This window comes from Melospiza melodia, chromosome 6 (assembly GCF_035770615.1).
Source record: "Melospiza melodia melodia isolate bMelMel2 chromosome 6, bMelMel2.pri, whole genome shotgun sequence".
NCBI classification, from domain to species: domain Eukaryota; kingdom Metazoa; phylum Chordata; class Aves; order Passeriformes; family Passerellidae; genus Melospiza; species Melospiza melodia.
This window is the reverse complement of record NC_086199.1, coordinates 46,783,830-46,795,513: the sequence shown is the minus strand read 5'-3', so window position 1 is coordinate 46,795,513 and position 11,684 is coordinate 46,783,830. Positions and strand designations below refer to the sequence as shown.

At 43.0% G+C, this 11,684-nt stretch overlaps 1 protein-coding gene across 1 annotated transcript in view; it reads right to left on the bottom strand.

Moving 5' to 3' along the window:
• LOC134420382 (bifunctional heparan sulfate N-deacetylase/N-sulfotransferase 4-like) overlaps nucleotides 1-11,684 on the bottom strand; it is a 65,176-nt gene that overhangs the window by 51,984 nt on the left and 1,508 nt on the right.

Below are 11,684 nucleotides of genomic sequence, written 5' to 3'. Positions count from 1 at the left end.
TGTCATTACTATTGCAGATGGAACAATGGAAGATTTTAGGGGCAACATTTGGACCAAGTGAATATTTGTTAAATCTGGGACCATATTCTGCATCAAATTCAAACTGCATAAGGTATAAATTCTGTGTTGGGTTGAAAAACTAATGTTACCAAAGTGAAAGATATGACAGGAGTTTGAGGAGAGATTTGTAGGGCTTTCTCTCCAGTTTCCATTCTGCACTTAGAGCAATCAGAGTTCATGGTCCGGTTTAGGAACTATAAAGATTCTGTGGGGATTTTCCAAATGAATGAGCAGGCTGCTACTAATCTGGGGTACAGCTGTGCTTGGCTCTGCCTCCCTCAGTGATCAGTGGGAGGTGCTGTGTAGAAGGAGAAGTACCTCAAGGAAGCTGTTTTAGTGCTGGGTGGGCAAGTAGGTGGTGTGTGTGCTGGTCCATGGCACCTCTGGCTGAAGCCCTCAGCCTCTGGTCTGTTCCTGTATGCATCAAGGACAGGGTGCTTAAACCTCATTGCTCTGAAGCCCTTGTGCAATTCCTGGCAGTTCTGCCTAAGTTCATGAGAAATTGCCACTGGTAACAATAAACCCCATGATTCAGAGGCAGTTAAAGCTAACTAAATAAATAGCCTTTGCTGCTCTATGAATTTAAGCAGGAATTAACATCTTTGTGAATTGTTGATATTGTTTGTTTATTGGAACAATGTGAGACAGTAAACAATGAACTATTTTGGAACTGCTGGGAAGAAATGCTTTTTCCAGGCAGATCCTTCCCAGTTGATGTGTCCTCTTCCATTAACTCAGATTACATTTTTGACTTGTGTTCTGAAAACTATTCATTCATCTTAAGGTTTGCACCTAAAACTGGAAAATGCTTGTAAGAAGCATTTAGAAAGAAGGAGTTTGTTTTCTGAGACCATTTGTGAAGCTCTTATCTGATTTACCTTCCTCAGTTGGAAGTTTGGAAGGAGATATTGAGACCCCTGGATTCTGAGCTGTTCCAGTAGTGACCCTTCTCTGTCACATAACTGGCCAAGAGGGGAGTGAGGTAGGGACAGAAATAGGAAACCTCTTATGCATTTACTCATTTCTTATGTGTGAGAAAACAAATGTAAGAGGAATCACAGCTACCATTAGGAACTTGAAGTCATCCTGATAATCTTAAGAGCATTTGCCCTGCTTTGGTGCTTCCCTTGTTCTACAATTGTCTGCCTGCTGGGATTTCACTTCTTATTAAACCTCCAATTAAGATTCCTTCAAAAGATAACACTGGATCAAGTGAAGCATCCTCTGCAAGATGGTGCTGGAGTTTGGGTGGCATTGAGGACTCCCTCAGGACTTTATCAGATCAGGACTCCTGCTCTCCGTGGGAGGGGCAGCCTCCAGGGCTGGGTCATGTGTCCCCCCAGCAAAGAGCTGACTGCAAAAAGCCTGTTCGGTCAGCACCAGACAGGCAGGTGACTGGGAAAGAATTTTGAATTCCCGCTCCCCGGGCTGTGCATCCTTGGCTTGCTTTGGGCACCAGAGGGCAATCGCTTCTTGCTTTTGCGAGGCAGCACCGGCTCTCCCCTCGCTCCGCAGCACAGTGCCCTGCCTCCGGCCACGCTCCCGCCAGAAGGCGTCGCAAATCCCCAGGGCACGTAAAAACCTTAATTAAGACTCCGATGTTTAAAAATAAATAAAAGGCAGGAGTTCTGCTCGAAAAAATGTGCCGCTGGATCACCCTGGATGGTTTGCAAATGTTTCAGCCTCCACCTGTGGCACAAGGGAATAGCTTGTGAGAAGACCTAAAATGGCACAGTTTTTCTTCAGTATTTGGCCCTGCTGGATCTCCTGGGTACTGGTATTGCAAGCTGTCAAAACAATCAACTTCACTAATATTATAGCTTGTGTTACTAAAACAGGAGAAGCCCCTGACTTTATACTAGTAAAAACAAAAGTATGGTTTTCATCCCTAATTATTTCCTCCCAATAACACTGGTAAAATCTCATTGAGACAAAATATGAATAATCAGATTTCATATTAGCTACTATCTGTTGTATGTAGATGTTGTAATTAAGTGCGAGTATTCCCACTTATTGAGATGCATAATTACCTAAAATTGATAAAGAATTTAAACTTGCATAAGGAAACCTGGCATTGGAGCGGACCTTTTTTAGTCTGCCCATTGTTTTTCAACTGCTCTGTTGAACTGATTATACTGTTCAAAAAAAAAAAAAAATGGTGTGAAGTAATTAAAGGTTATGAAAATAAATCAGCTAAATTAGCCATTAGTGGAACTTTCTCCAAGTTAAGTGCCATTTGTGCCTTTGAAACTCTCCTCCTTAAAGTTCAACAGCTTTGCATTCACTCCAGAATTCAACTATCTTCGTAGAGTTCCTGTGCTAGATGTATTTGAGCAACATGAAAATAGGCCATATTTCATAATTAGTATTACTTATGGAGCTTCATTTTGGTTACTGGTATTTGAGGTCCTGTGCTCCTGTGGTCACTGATGAGCGCTCACTGACTCTTCAGAGAGCTAAAGGCCAAAGCTGAGCGCATTTGGTTGAGGAATCAAGGCTGCACTCATCCAGGGTTAGTCCTTCAGTAGATCTTGTCCATTGAGCTGATTTCCTCCATGTGGGGCCTTGGGCCAGCAAGAGCAGAATGCTGCAGTACAGCTCTGTTGTGATGTCAGACACATCTGCAGGGACTCTAATTTTTCTTTAATTCAGGCAGCTGAAGAAAAATGGAGGTTTAAAAATTGCTGCCTCCTTGCTAAATAACACTTCCTGCTTGCCTGCAGAAAGGCGTTTGATGGATGACTAAAGTGTGCTGCTTCTGAAGATGATTGATTGGGAGATTTGGATTTGACTATTTAAATCTGATGGCAGGACAGCCAGGAGAAGCAGCCCCCTGGTAATGCCATGTGATAGCTGTGCAGCAGGAATTCAGGCTGGCTCCTCATGGGCCAGCTCCCACGGGGACAGCTTCCCCCAGGGCTCGGTGCCTTAGCCAGCACACTTGGTGTGTGGGCTGGGGGAGCTCCTCTGGCCTCTGATCATGGTAGGCAGAGGATCTCTGAGCTCCTTGAGCTTGTGGGAAGTAGAAATATGGATATGAAGCCATCAGCTGTGCTGGCTCACCCTGAGGATGGAGCTAATGGGCTTGACATCTGCAGTGGGTTCAGAGAGTGGCAGTGCTGGCACTGCCCAGCAGAGCAGCAGGACCCTGGTTGTTCCACAGCACTGTGGCCATTCCCAATCTCCTGTCTGCACCACAGTGCACTGCTGGGAGCAATTCACCTGGAGGCAGACCAGAGCTTCCCCTTCCTTATTCTGTCATAAATCAGAAGTCAGAATGTCTTTATTGTCTGTATATAAAACTTCCCTTTAGGCTAAAAACCTAATGTAAAGCCTTTCCTTTTTCTTTTCTTTCTAAGCTTGTATGACTCCTGTCATTTACTGCCAGCCCAATGAATTATGACAGCTGCCTTGCTGCTCCTTGCATGAGACTCCTCATTCATTACAGAAACAAGCAGCCTGATTTGAGTGATAAATGACTCCTGGTGACCATTTGCAAAAATTCAGGGTTTCTGTTCACTGAGGAAGGAGAAAAAGAGCATTTTTCTTTTCTTTCCCTCAGAAAAGTTTCCAGGAGATTTTTTGGCTAAACTCACAAAACTTACATCCTCTTTGAAAGTAATTTTTTTTTTCAAACTTAACTAAGCTGCAATGTGTTTTATGTTTGTAAATGTGGCTTTGTTTGAGAGAGGTCTCAATACCAGCTTCTCATAGCTCATCACAAAGTATTAGAAAACTCTTTTTACCTAGCATAAGGCCAGCTTCTGAGCTGATAAGGGCTGGAGAGCTTCTGACTTCTATTTTATTATTTTTGAGTTGAGAGGCTGCTCAGTACTTTCACCTCTTTTGTTGCTTTTATATGCATTATCATGGGTAAGTTGAACACCCAGTTTTTCAGTATTTTCAGCTGTTTGATCAAGTCTATATTGTACATATAATCTTGTGTGATTTCAGAAAGCTAAATGATGCCAGAGGGTGAAGTCAATAATCAATGAATATAAAGCAAAGAGTTTGAAATACCTCAACTGGTGCACTTGATGAAAGCTGGTGTGATTTTTAGCATGAAACAATACTTGGAAGGGAGCTGTTTGACCCTTCTGACTTCTATTTCTCTTTGACTTTGAGCTTTTCCAGATGATTTTAGAAAGTGGTGAGAGGGCTCCCTGGTGGAGCAGTGGTTGGAGGGTGATTTGCAGATGAGTTTTGCCCATAGGGATCTTCTCACACCTGTGCCCATCCTTTGGTTCCCCAGCCCAAATGTGACATTTCATGTGGCTTAGCTCCTTGTAGAAATGTGTTTTAAGACTTAGCCAGACCACCCTTGTGGTGAATGTTGCCTGATGTTCAGCCTCACCGCTTCCTTCTTGTGACCCATTAACTTCCAGCAGTCCCACGGTCTTTTGGACCACCCAGAAATTCCATAAATATCCCATCTGGGATGTTTCAGTGAGGCTTCCTCCAAATGGCACCATTTATGGGTCTCTAATGCATTGGTACTTCTGAACATAATGAGTAGTTGCAACATTTTCTCAGGAATTTCTGACTCGTGCTCTCTCGGGAGTGTCAGGAGTGGAAGCTCCCAGCAATCAGTAATTAAGGTATAGTCTGAGGAGATCCATGCATGAAGAGAGAATCTATACATGTATTTCCTGTTTCATGACAGAGTGGCTCTAGTGATCATCACAACAGATAAGTGTTAGTGACCACACTCACCATCTGAGCAGCTCCAGATGTTGTGTGGTGGTACCACAATTATCACAATACACATGATATTTTGATGTCACAGGCAAAACAGCTTAACTCTCAGGGCAGACTTAATGATTATTTTAAATATACCTTCTCAATGCAGTTTCTAATAAATGTGTCTCTCTAGAATGACTGATGGTGTTAAGATCCACCACTTCTCACCAGTAACTCACCAAAAATTGCAAAAGCTAAACAGCATTAAAGGGATCAAGCGTGGCTTTTCCAAGGTCACTCAGACACCCCGTGGCTGAGCTGGAAACAGCAGCCCCCTGCATAATGGCCTTCAGCAGCTGTTTCTTGATGTGTGTAGGACAGCAAAAGGCTGAGAAGGTGGTGTTGAGAGATGATCTGAAGGGCAGCAGCTTAGTGCCAAAGCCACGATGACAGAACCAAAATGTCAGGGCAGGGAGTTGGGGCTGCAGTCACAGAAGTGTGTGCCCTGCAGGATTGAGTCCTTGCTTTGCTTTCCTGGTGGGATTACTGGAGAGGGCAAGTGGAATCACCATGCTTTCAGTGCCCCAGCCCAGGGGAATGGAGGTGAATAAAAACAGGCTTTGCACGGTGCTCTGAGGCAGCCCACAAAACATTGCCCTGACTTGATGCAGCAAATCTCCTGCTCTCGCTTGGTTAATAGCTCTTCATCACTTTTCAATTCATAGTTTAATGCTCCAATGGAAGCCAATTTGAATTCATTTAACTCTTCAAATAAAACTTTTGTGAGATGCTCTATCAGATGTTGTAATAGAGTCCATCTATTCTGGTAGTGTTTTCCCCTTTCCTAAGGCTGTCAATTAGCTCTCCAGTTCCAACAGAATGATTTGTGCTGTGAACTCAGCTGAGACACAACATTTGTGCAGTAGAATGGCTGCCTAACTAGGACTCCTAAAAGTCAATCAATGTAGTAGCCAAACTCTGTATGTGTTGCCTGAATGGGTAGAAAAGCTAAGCCTTAAAAAAAAAAATTGTTAAAAACCTTTCTTATGGTTCTATTAGAACCAAGTAGCTGCAGATTTTCTATATTGATTTTGACAATTTACCAAGGATTACAGGTTTATGGGTGATTACTAAAATTTACTTTTACAAAAAAAGAGAGATATATTCCCAGGCTCTGGAACAGCCTGTTAGAAGCTGAAGTATTTGGTCTTTATGATTTTTTTTTTTTTTGTAGTTAATTGTTTCCCACACTTTCTGTTGTCCTATTGCTTTTCTGGGAGCTAAAAATGTTTGCCACCATGTAAGATAATTAAAATGTGTCCACTCTTTTACCAATGCCAATATATTTCATTGAATAACATGTTTTGTGGTGTCTGTATCCTGTCACAGGAACTGTTTGTGAGCAAGTCAGATGTGGTCACATTTGTGCTAGGAATTAAAAGGAGGCCACTAACTTATTTCAGAGGGACTACTGCTGTCACATAGTAGTGATCTATTGCTACTGCAGAGGAAGTCTATTTAAACCCAGATAAGAAAGACTTTGTACTTTAATCTCTCATACAGCATGTTTGCCACATGAAATTTAAACAGGGCTTTATGCTGAGTTTGCTCAGGCCCAGTTCCAGCCAGTCAGACACAGCTTTCAAGCTCTGTGTACATTGATTCTCATTATAACAACTTCTCCTTATTTATTCTTTGAGTAATTTCTGCCGGAATCCCCTATCTCTACCTTTGTCCTCACTGGCTCAAGGATTTGGTTATTGTTGAGAGGATTTGGTAGAAAAAGAGGGAGAAGGCTCAGAGTTTGGTCCCACCAATCTCTGATCAGAGCAGATGTGAGGGCTGGGGCATTACCCAAGCCACCAGTCCTGGTGTCAACCTGGCAGGGCTTGGCAAGTAGTGGCTTCCAAGCAAAATGAAGCAAGGAGAGTAGATGAAGCCAGGGTGACCCTCCACGTGTGCCTCCTTTTTTTTGTGTGTGTGTGTGTGCTTCTTGGACTTCCAAACACCTTCTAAAGGGCAAAATTCAGTCTCTTCACCTTGCTCATAAATACTTGCATTTAGCACTGCTTCTGTTGCATGGCAGTTGGGGAGAAGCAAGTTAAGTTTGTAGTATCTCTCCTGTCTCTTTCTAGTTTTAGTTCTACACTAGGTCCTAGGCAGTCCTCCAAGAAAATGTTGAGTCTTAGTACCAGTTCTTTACAGGCAAGATCAGCTTTTTGTGGGGACCACTTAGGGCTGCACACATGACTGCCGTCAGTAAACCTAATCTAGACAGAGAAATGTGGTCATGTAATAAAAATACTACAGTATCCAAGAGACTTTCCCTTTAATGTACTTAAGTGTTGCAGACAAGACAGTCAGAGGAAGTTTCATGCAAGATGATTAACACAAATTGAAATTCCTACCTTGAAATGACTGAGGGGGTACTGTTTGCCTATCAAGAGGAAAAATGCTTTATGGTGAAAAGATAAGGCAGGGAGTAGAACCTTTAATTTCTGTCTCTGCCACTGTCATGCTTTGCCCTCTGGAGGCCAATGATTTTTTTTTCAGTATTTCATTTTCCCTGTCTTTGTTGAGGGAATACTGGTCTTTTCTACCTTTACATGGATATTAGCTGTAAAATGCTCTAAGATTATTTGTTTGGTTCGGATGTGTATAGCAGGGATATTGCGAAGCGTGCTTTTGGGAAAGCCAGTGCAAAATTCGTGCTTTCGTGTGCAGGCAAATGTGTTTGCTGTGCTTGCTTCCTATTTCTTCTTTTTTGTTGTACCCTGGTTAAATTCCTTTGTGTTTATTCCTGCCACTGCTTTATGGGGTTTCTCTGAGAGAAGCCACTTTGTCAGCCAAATGAAAGATCTCTGTAGAGATTTCTGGTGTGTCATCTGTGACCTATAGATACTGTTTTGCTCTTGGTTCAAAATACAAACAAATGTTTCCTTTTGAAAGATCTATTCTTTGTTTTGTCTAGATAAAGTTCAATTTGGAAATGCCACTAGTAGGATAAGGGTCCTGCTTGGGAATTCAAGGGATTTTTTTGTTGAGTCATGCTCAGCTCGGAGACTGGAACTAGAACTAATGCCATTAGAGCTCTGTGATGGAATAGACAGGCTTTGATTAACCTCTTGCTTTCTTGAAAAATCTCTGTTTATTGAACTACTGAGGCATTAACTGATTGTTGAAGGGGGAGAGTGTGGAATAAAAAATAAATCCAAATGGTTGTCAGTCTTTCTGAACATAGTGCTCCTGAATCAGGCTGGAATTGTCTTTACATCCCTCTCCTCCTCTCCTGGAGGCTGAATGTAGAACTCCACTTGGTTTTCAAAAACAATCTCCAGGGTGTATCATGGACAAGGAAATCCAGCCTGACTTTCTGGGTTATGGAAGGGGCTGACAAAATTGTGCCTCGTCATTTGACACAATATCTTGTAATCCATAAAGCTCAGTTTTAGGTAACTCTATATACATAGAGACTTTATTTTCTGCCAAATATTTTTTTTCCTGGGGGAGAACACCTTATGGGAGGTCCTTCAGTTAAAAATCTAAGTGTGCAGAATGATTGCCTGTGGTTGATGCAGGCACATGGATCTTGCACCAAGGCTGATGGGGAGTTAGTCTGATGGGAGCCTGTCAGGTGTTTGGAGGCATGTGTGGCTCACTTTGCTTGCTGTGTGCACACTGGATATCACAAAATTCTCTTAGTCTTTAACTGTGATTTTTGAGGTACAAACAATGGTACCATGCCCTTCTGCAGGTGATTAATTCACCAGGATGCTGATGCACAGTTCCACTCTAAACAGCAGGACTCAAAGGGGCAGAGTAGTGGAGCCATTTAAAATTGCACCCCAAATAGGGTCTATAGAGTAGTAATAACTAAAAATGCCCTATAGTTACACCAACTATTTAGGGGGGGTGGACTGCAGGTAGTCTGGCAAAATATCAAGGCAGCGGGCCCTGATTTTTTTTTTTTTTTTTTTTTGTTTAAATTAAAAAACCCTAAGAAGCTCTGAGGGCTTTAAAATCAAATGTGATCAATAAGTCTAATTTCTGTATCTTACCTCGAAGCCTAGAAGAGTGCCCTTTCCTCTCATTTCCAAACATTTCTCTGTGAATTACTGACCACCTGCCCTCCCTTCTGGTGCTTTAGGGGGTAATCTATACCCCAGTGAGAGAGATTAAATTCAAGAATACTCTGAGGGTCTGAAACTTGAACCCTGGCCTCCTCCTTGCACATTATGGTCCTATGGAAAAGGACAAGATGTTGGCTGGAACAGCCCCTGGAAGTAGAGCACAGAGGAGGTGGGTGCATATTTCATGACAGACTGCTTTAACTTTCCAAACAGCCGCCTCTTCTACGGCCAGCAGCTACTATTAGTTATTTATCAGAACACTTATTTATACACTAAAAGCTAAATGCAGTCCTTTCAGTGGAGACTGGCAGAGAGTGGGCTGGAATAAGTAGCTGTGGATAGTCCTTCAGGAGAGGAGGCTTTGTGCAGAGCTCTGCTCAGGGGAGAGCCTGTCCACATGATTCTCTCTGCTGTTTGTGCCTGGTACTGATATTTACATGTGGGAGATGAAAACCCAGACATTAGTAAGAGTCTGGAGCTGTGGGGCATCAGCCTGATCTCCCTTGGCCAGGTTTAGTAAGGGGAGTTCTTATGCCACCAGCATCCAAGGAGGAAGAGGGAATCCCTTCCCACCCTGCCCTGGCTTCTCCTTCTGTGTTTGCTCTGGCTCTATAAAACCCATCCTTGCAGCAGAGGAGGGAGGATGAATTTGCTTCCTTTGCCTCCACTTGGGGAGAGCAGCTGTGACCCCTTCTGTAGCCAGAGGGAAGGGAATAGGTTTTAATATTTCTCTCTTCCTTTTGAATTGAGTTCAAATGGCCATCCATGACTTGTGGTACCAATGTGTTTTCCTCATCAAATACTGATATGGTTTCTGTTCTGGTGTGCTGTTGCCATGTAATTCTGGTGGCATTGCTGTTTAGGTAAAATGTTATTATTTTTCTGTAGCAACTGTTGTTTCAGTAGGAATTCCAATTCCATTGTAATTATTTGAGACTGTAGTTGTAATAAATGTTTAGGATTGATGTGCATGATTTTCATTTTCTTCCAGCACCTGATACTTTTAATGGCTCAATTTTTTCTAATTTGAATGTTGACATAGATGGAGAATTGATGCTGAACTTCTATCTAGCACTCTTCTGGGTGGCTTACCTTGGTGGGGGGCATTGCTTTAGCATCTCAATAGGAGAGAGAGACTTGTTGCTGTGAGCTGTGCCTTCTTCAGCCTATCTCAACGTGGGAGGCAGGACTCTGATGTTCTACCCAATTTCCAGCAGAGACCCTCCTTCTCTAAGAGTCCAGTCTTCTACCTCCTCTGATGGTTCTCAACTGCATCCCAGGCCTGAGAACAAGGGATGTGATGGGCTGCCCCATTACACTGTGTTCCTTTACATGTGCAAATGGTTTCAACCCAGGCTCCCCTCCCTTTGGGAAGCGTAGAGAGCCCTTGGCTCACCCTAAGCTCAATGCCCTGCTCCTGAAATGACTCCCCAGGCTGGGCCAAGTGCAGCTTCCTGCACAATTCCAAGGTAACCTTTCCTTCAGCCATCCAGGCCCCAGCTTGCAATGCCTTGCTGCTCTCAGCCCAGGGGTCGCTTTGTTCAGAAAAGCCAATTGTGCGGGTATGGAAAGCAGTTTCTTGGATGCACCTATGGACCTGCAGAAAGAGGGTTGGGATTGGGTGCTCTTTAAGGTCCCTCCCAACCCAAACAATTCTTAGATTCTGGGATTATGGAAGCTTTGCAAGGCAAATGCTTGATGAAAGCAAACAGCAGAATATTCATGCAGCTGAAGCTCAGCCAGCCCTATGGTCATAGAGGCAGTCAAAGCAAAATTGTCTGTGGACAAATCAGAATGATTTGGAACATAAATGATACTTTTTATTTGGTAGAAGTTCATTATATGGCTTCCTTTACTGCTTGTAGAGAAATGATGAATCTTTTTCTGGGGACATAGAGTTAAATGCAATTTTTTGTTTATCTAACTGAAAACTCATAGTCAGAACTAATAAGAACTTATCAGCATTTTCTGTGCTTAGTATTGCTGTGGGTTTGCAATATATGGTCACATTTTCCTTAAAGTATCTCATTGTACTGCTGGGATAATTCCTGTACTGCAACCTTAAAAAAGCCCATCTTTACTTTTAGCATATTTTTATCCTGCTCATAGTGAGTATGGCAGTTGAACTCTAGAGCAGCTCATGATTGCTGCACGGTGCTAAGGCTGATCATGGGCATTACAGGGAGTGATACAGCAGATATCACAGCCTCTAAACACCCATAAAGTTTTAATAGGACTTGCAGAACTTGATGGTGTGGGTTAATAGGGTATTCAGGCTGAAAAGGATTTGTATGTGGGGAGTGTGTGTGTGTGCAAGTGGTCAGTCACTGAAGCATCCTGCTCTCTGCTGAAATGTAACCCTTTGAATTTGATTTACTCTGATAAAAGGCAAGTTAGAGGAACATTTCCCCAGCCTTGCAGAAGAGAGTGGTGTCAACAAGACATGAAGATACTCTGCTTTCAATTCTGAAGCTTTCAGACATTACGCATCTATTATGAATCCAAAAAAGGCCATGTTCTGGGGAAATGGCACAAAAGCTGACAGATAGCTGTAAACTTGTGCACAGAGCAATGGCATGAGAACATCCAACCCAACTGAGCAGATCATAGAGTCTGGTTGGTAAGATTCTGGAAGGAACTCAAATCCAAGAATTTCTTTAGTTAAATGGATTGGTAGTTCAGAGCCCACCCCAGCCCCTCCTTTAGGGCAGCATTCCCAAAAGCAATGCAGGCAGTACAGCTTTAGGGAGGGGAAGAAGTGCATGGGGAGAGTGCACAGACAGGATGGGGCAAGAGAGGGAGCACCTGGAAACA